A 6,223-nucleotide genomic window follows, 5' to 3' on the forward strand; every position below is an offset into this window, starting at 1 on the left:
CAGGGGTTTGATGCCAGAGCGTCTTTCACAATTCTGCCACCTTGTAAAAGAGCCACCGCTGGCTGGCGTTCATTCTTCTCGTGACCAAATGCAAGATGATGGCTTCCAGATGGGTCTGATAGTTGGGCGGTTTTAATGGAGCTCTTGTTATCTGGCCCAGCCGGAGCTCAGACCTGTAAAAGTGACGCGCGTGATTAATAGAGCTTGCTAAGAGGGGCCCTGAAAGCTTTTACGAGCTCATGGGGAACGCTGGTCCACTAGGCATTAATTTTTATCTTGTGCAGCGACATTATACATATGGCTATGCTTTATGCCACCTTGAATGGAGGCTGTAAGAGCTCAGGGGCAGGTGAGCAGCAGCCGTAGGCAAACAGTGCATTTGTTAAAATAAAAAAAATTCCTTCCAGTAGCACCTTAAAGACCAACTAAGTTAGTTCTTGGTATGAGCTTTCGTGTCCATGCACACTTCTTCAGATACACTGAAACAGAAGTTGCCAGATCCTTCTATATCGTGAGAAGGTGGGGAGGGGTATTACTCAGAAGGGTGGTGGGAATGGGAGATTGGCAGATAGCTGAGATGAGCCTGTTGACGACTCTTAACGACTGCAATAGGTCTTACAGGAAAAGGCAAGGGGTGAGAAGGTGAAAAAAGGCTTAGTCATGTATAATGAGATAAGAATCCAATGTCTTTGTTCAGACCAGGTCTTTCCATGGTTTTAAGTTTGGTAATGAGTTGTAATTCAGCAGCTTCTCTTTCCAGTCTATTTCTGAAATTCCTTTGTAGTAAAACAGCTACTTTGAGATCTTGTATGGAATGTCCTGGGAGATTGAAGTGTTCTCCTACTGGTTTCTCTGTTTTGTGATTCTTGATGTCAGATTTATGTCCGTTTATTCTTTGGCGTAAGGTTTGGCCTGTTTGTCCAGTATAGAGAGCTGAAGGACACTGTTGGCATTTGATGGCATAAATGGAAGTGCATTTGTTGTTGCTTTTCAACTGGCCTTGGTCCTAAGATCAAGGAGGGTGTGTGCCTGGAGGTCTGGCCCACCTGCAGTCCCCTAAATGCCTCTCCAAAGTGTCAGGAGACCCTCCTGATGTCCTGGAAAGCCACTGCCAGGCAGTTTTGGCAGTGCCAAGCTTGGTGGTCCCGTAGTCTGGCTCAGCAGAAGGCAGTTTGCTATGTCCCTGTGTTCCTCCACTGAAAAGCCTCTGCAGAGGGCTGGGGTTATTGCATTGTGAACATTGTGGGCAGGAAAACTGCAGGGAGGAGATGGGATAAACTTACTGATGTCTTCTCTTCTTTGGGCTTTGTAATACAGTGGTATTGAAAAGATTAGAGAAAATCACAGCGGCTATGAATGGCGACTAACCCTGGTGGAGACTATGATTTTTGTTGATTATTTTATATGGTTTATGCTGCACTCATAATTTTCTGTTATGTTATTGCTAATTACTGTTTGTATGGTGCTTTCGGATTCATTTGAATGAAAAGCAGCATAGAAATGCAATCAGTAACTGATTTTATTTAATTTTTTTTTAATTGAACAAATTTAAGAAATCAGATTATAAATCAATATAACCAATTACATTTCCCTCCTTTTCCCCCTCCCTCCCTCTCCCACCCACCAGAGACTTCCCTCAGCTTCCGTCTCTGATTTCTTTATACGTGTTATTCTCTGTATGTTATAAAATTGTACACATCATTGCCTTGTCTATCATATACAGTGGCACCTCGGGTTAAGAATTCGTTCCGAAGGTCCGTTCTTAACCTGAAACTGTTCTTAACCTGAAGCACCACTTTAGCTAATGGGGCCTCCCCCCGCCGGAGCACGATTTCTGTTCTCATCCTGAAGCAAAGTTCTTAACCCGAGGTAATATTTCTGGGTTAGTGGAGTCTGTAACCTGAAGCGTCTGTAACCTGAAGTGTCTGTAACCTGAAGCGTCTGTAACTCAAGGTACCACCGTAGTGTGATGTTGAATGCCACTTGTTATTATGTTCATTATCTGCCCTACACCAGACAGCCCCAGGATGGCTTGCAGCAGTACAGTGGTGCCCCACAAGACGAATGCCTCGCGAGATGGAAAACTCGCTAGATGAAAGAGTTTTCCGTTTGGGAGGTGCTTCGCAAAACGAATCTCCTATGGGCTTGCTTCGCAAGACGACAACGTCTTGCGAGTTCCTGCTGGTTTTCCCCCTCCCCCCCTTTTCCTAAGCCGCTAAGCCGCTTATCAGCTGATCCGATCAGCAGATAAGCCGCTAAAAGCCGCTAATAGCGCTAATCCGCTAATCCGTCAATGGATTAGATTAGATTAGATTAGATTAGATAAATTTATTGTCATTGTCCGTATATACACAGTATACACAACAACGAAAATCAAACACCCACCCAAAGACCGGGTAAAGGTAAAGGTACCCCTGCCCGAACGGGCCAGTCTTGACAGATTCTGGGGTTTGTGCGCCCATCTCACATCTATTGGCCGGGGGCCAGCGCTGTCCGAAGACACTTCCGGGTCACGTGGCCAGCGTGACAACGCTGCTCTGGCGAGCCAGAGCCGCACACGGAACGCCGTTTACCTTCCCGCTGGTAAGCGGTACCTATTTATCTACTTGCCCTGGGGGTGCTTTCGAACTGCTAGGTGGGCAGGCGCTGGGACCGAGCAGCGGGAGCGCACCCCGCCGCGGGGATTCGAACCGCCGACCTTTCGATCGGCAAGCCCTAGGCGCTGAGGCTTTAGCCCACAGCGCCACCCGCGTCCCTAAAGACCGGGTACACATATACATTTGCACGTATCTCCGAACTCTCATCCTATTTAGACATAATCTATAAAACATAACATAATCCAGAATATAGCATGACCTATTAAAGGCATAACATAACCTAAAACCTATCTCATTCCTTCCACTCCCTACTTACTAAACCTTGGGCTTGCTTCGCAAGACGAAAAAACCGCTAGACGAAGAGAATCACAGAACGGATTCTTTTCGTCTTGCGAGGCACCACTGTATAAATCACAGCATTCAAAACACAGTCACAGCTAGAGTGGGTCTCTCCCCCCCTTGTGTATGTGTATAATCGTCAAATTTTAAGATTCTAGCCAATATATCTTCTTGTGCACAAGACTGCCCTGGTATCCACCTCTCTTTCTGCTCTGGCAGTCTTTTAGCTTCATCACCAACAAGACATGGAGGTGATGAATGGCTGAGCAAAACAGTACAGTGGTGCCTTGTTTCTCAAACAACGCCTTGGTACTCAAACAACTTGGAACCCAAACACTGCAAACCCGGAAGTAAGTGTTCCGGTTTGCGAACTTTTTCCAGAAGCCAAACATGCTCCGTTTTGAGTGCCACACTTCCATTTTGAGTGTTATGCTGAGGTCTGCCTGTTTTTGCTATTTATTTTGCATTTTTGTTTTTGCGGCTCTTTTTGTGACTATGTGGAACCCAGTTCAGCTACTGATTGATTGATTGTGTGACTCCAGTGCATTGTTTATTGCTTTCAATTTATGGATCTGTGGTCTCATTAGATAGTAAAATTCATGTTAAATTGCTGTTTTAGGGGTTGTTTTTAAAAGTCTGGAACGGATGAATCCATTGTGCATTAGTTCCTATGGGAAAGCATGCCTTGGTTATGGAACGCTTTGCTTTTGGAACGGACTTCCGGAACGTATTAAGTTTGAGAACCAAGGTACCAGTGTAGATCCATTTATAAGCTCCCCTGCAAGGTCTGTGAAGCCGGGACTGGCCAATTTGAAAATAACATTTTTTTAAAAAACGAACCTGCTGATTTTTGCAGAAAAGTCAAGTTTCAAGGACTGCTTTGGGAAGGGCGTTGCTGCAGACCTTGAGCATCCTGCCTGGGTGTTTATATTTGCTCTGTCTCCCCCCAGCCCAGCCCCACACGCACCATTCCTGCTCAACCTGTACATTTGTAAATAGAGCAGTTTGTTCCAAGGGAACCATAAATCCTTGGCATTCTTTCCTCTGCAAAAGGTGGCCTTGAACTTCGCACCACTCACAGAAAGTGGAAGTCCAAAAGTGTTCATCTGCTGGGGAGGCAGAAGATGTACTAAGATTAGGGGGAAGCCAGAAGAGGAAACTTAAGTAAATAAGCAGGGAGCACAAATGTCAGGACCCAAGATGAATTTCACTTAATTAGTGTGGGAACGCTGCTTTGATTCCGCATACCTTTCAATCTGCTCTGGGGATCTCGCTCTACTAAATACATTTTCCTTTCTGCTGATGGAGGAACCATAGGGATGGATGAGAGAGAGAGAACGCAAATCTATCCTCGAGGAGAGGAGAACTCGGCCAAAATAAACCGAAATGGCTGGATATGTAAGGGGGTCAGCAGCCAACATAAACTGCATGTAGATTGTAGACGTTCTCAAGCTTCAGAGGAAGAAGCCTCCTTTGGTCAAATTGAACTCCGGGTAGACTTCCTCGTGTATGTTGGGCCAGGCTTTGAGGCTTGTGGCAGGATCCAACCCACGAGGGATCGTTCCCATGAGTCGGGTAGGCATTAGGGCGATATCTGGTTTTCAACATGGTGAACAATCACCAGCTAAACATCACAATATACTGATATATCACAATGGCTGAAATAAAAATGGAGGCATTGACTGGCTTCATGGTTTTCCCCACATTGTGACTTTTTTCCACAGTACACACATCATGATTTGTGATATGTTGCCAGATCAAGAATTATGAAACGGATGTCATGATACGGACTTCAAAGCAGCTTTGGACAATATATTGATTTCTTGCCCACCCCAGTTGTTGTTGTTTAGTCGTTTAGTCGTGTCCGACTCTTCCTGACCCCATGGACCAGAGCACGCCAGGCACTCCTGTCTTCCACTGCCTCCCACAGTTTGGTCAAACTCATGCTGGTAGCTTCGAGAACACCGTCCAACCATCTCGTCCTCTGTCGCCCCCTTCTCCTTGTGCCCTCCATCTTTCCCAACATCAGGGTCTTTTCCAGGGAGTCTTCTCTTCTCATGAGGTGGCCAAAGTTACAGGGAACCAGGCAGAGGGCCTTCTCGGTAGTGGCGCCCGCCCTGTGCAATGCCCTCCCTTCAGATGTCAAAGAGAACAACAACTACCAGACTTTTAGAAGACATCTGAAGGCAGCCCTGTTTAGGGAAGCTTTTAATGTTTGGTGCATATCTGTATTTTAATATTTTGTTGGAAGTGGCTGGGGAAGCCCAGCCAGATGGGCAGGGTATAAATAATAAATTATTATTATTATTATTATTATTTGTCAGCGATGATGGGAGTTGTAGTCCAGGAACACCTGAAGAGCTGCAGGCTCCCTGCCATAGTTGTGATTTCATAGAATCTTGGAAGGGACCCAGGGGTCATCTAGTCCAACCCCTGCAATGCTGGAATCTCAGCTAAAGCATCCATGACAGATGGACACCTAACCTCTTCTTTAAAACCTCCAAGGAAGGGGAGCCCACAGCCGCTTAAGGGAGACTTCCACCGTCCAACAAGTTCTTATTTAATGTGGGAATGCCACAGACCACCTGAACGAAGCTTGCAAAACCACGATGGTCGATGGGGCATAGCTTGGGAACCCTTGTCCTATAGGAAATAGTGTGAAGGTTGTGTGGGGTTCATCCCCTCTGACAATGAAGCATTTTGCATCTTCAGCTATGGCTTCTTCTTTGTTTATTTGGTTTTCAAATCAAAGTTTTACAATCCCACACCCAATATATAACAAAACAAAACAAGATTCCAAGGTGTAGTGAAGTTGGGAAATCTTGGTGCAGTGGTACCTTGGTTTAAGTACTTAATTTGTTCCGGAGGTCTGTTCTTAACCTGAAGCACCACTTTAGCTAATGGGGCCTCCTGCTGCTGCCGCACTGCCGGAGCACAATTTCTGTTCTCACCCTGAAGCAAAGTTCTTAACCTGAAGCACTATTTCTAGCTTAGCAGAGTCTGTAACCTGAAGCGTATGTAACCTGAAGCGTCTGTAACCCAAGGTGCCACTGTATGTTAAACTTTGGTTCATGTAGGAGTGAGGCATTGTGGGAGAGTTAAAACTGTGGATTTCTGGGAAATGGATGTCTGGTTTCTTTAACTGCAAACCTCCCTGTCTTTAGAAGTGTGGATCAAATTGCATCCTGGCTCTGGGCAGGAAAGAGATGTTATCTGATTTGTAGATCCTGGCAGCTGGGGGCTTGGGTGTGAAACGGCTAGCAGGCAGTTTACAGCTCAAGAGCCTG

Source organism: Podarcis vaucheri (genome assembly GCF_965113315.1).
Source record: "Podarcis vaucheri genome assembly, chromosome: 1".
Taxonomy (NCBI): Eukaryota; Metazoa; Chordata; class Lepidosauria; order Squamata; family Lacertidae; genus Podarcis; species Podarcis vaucheri.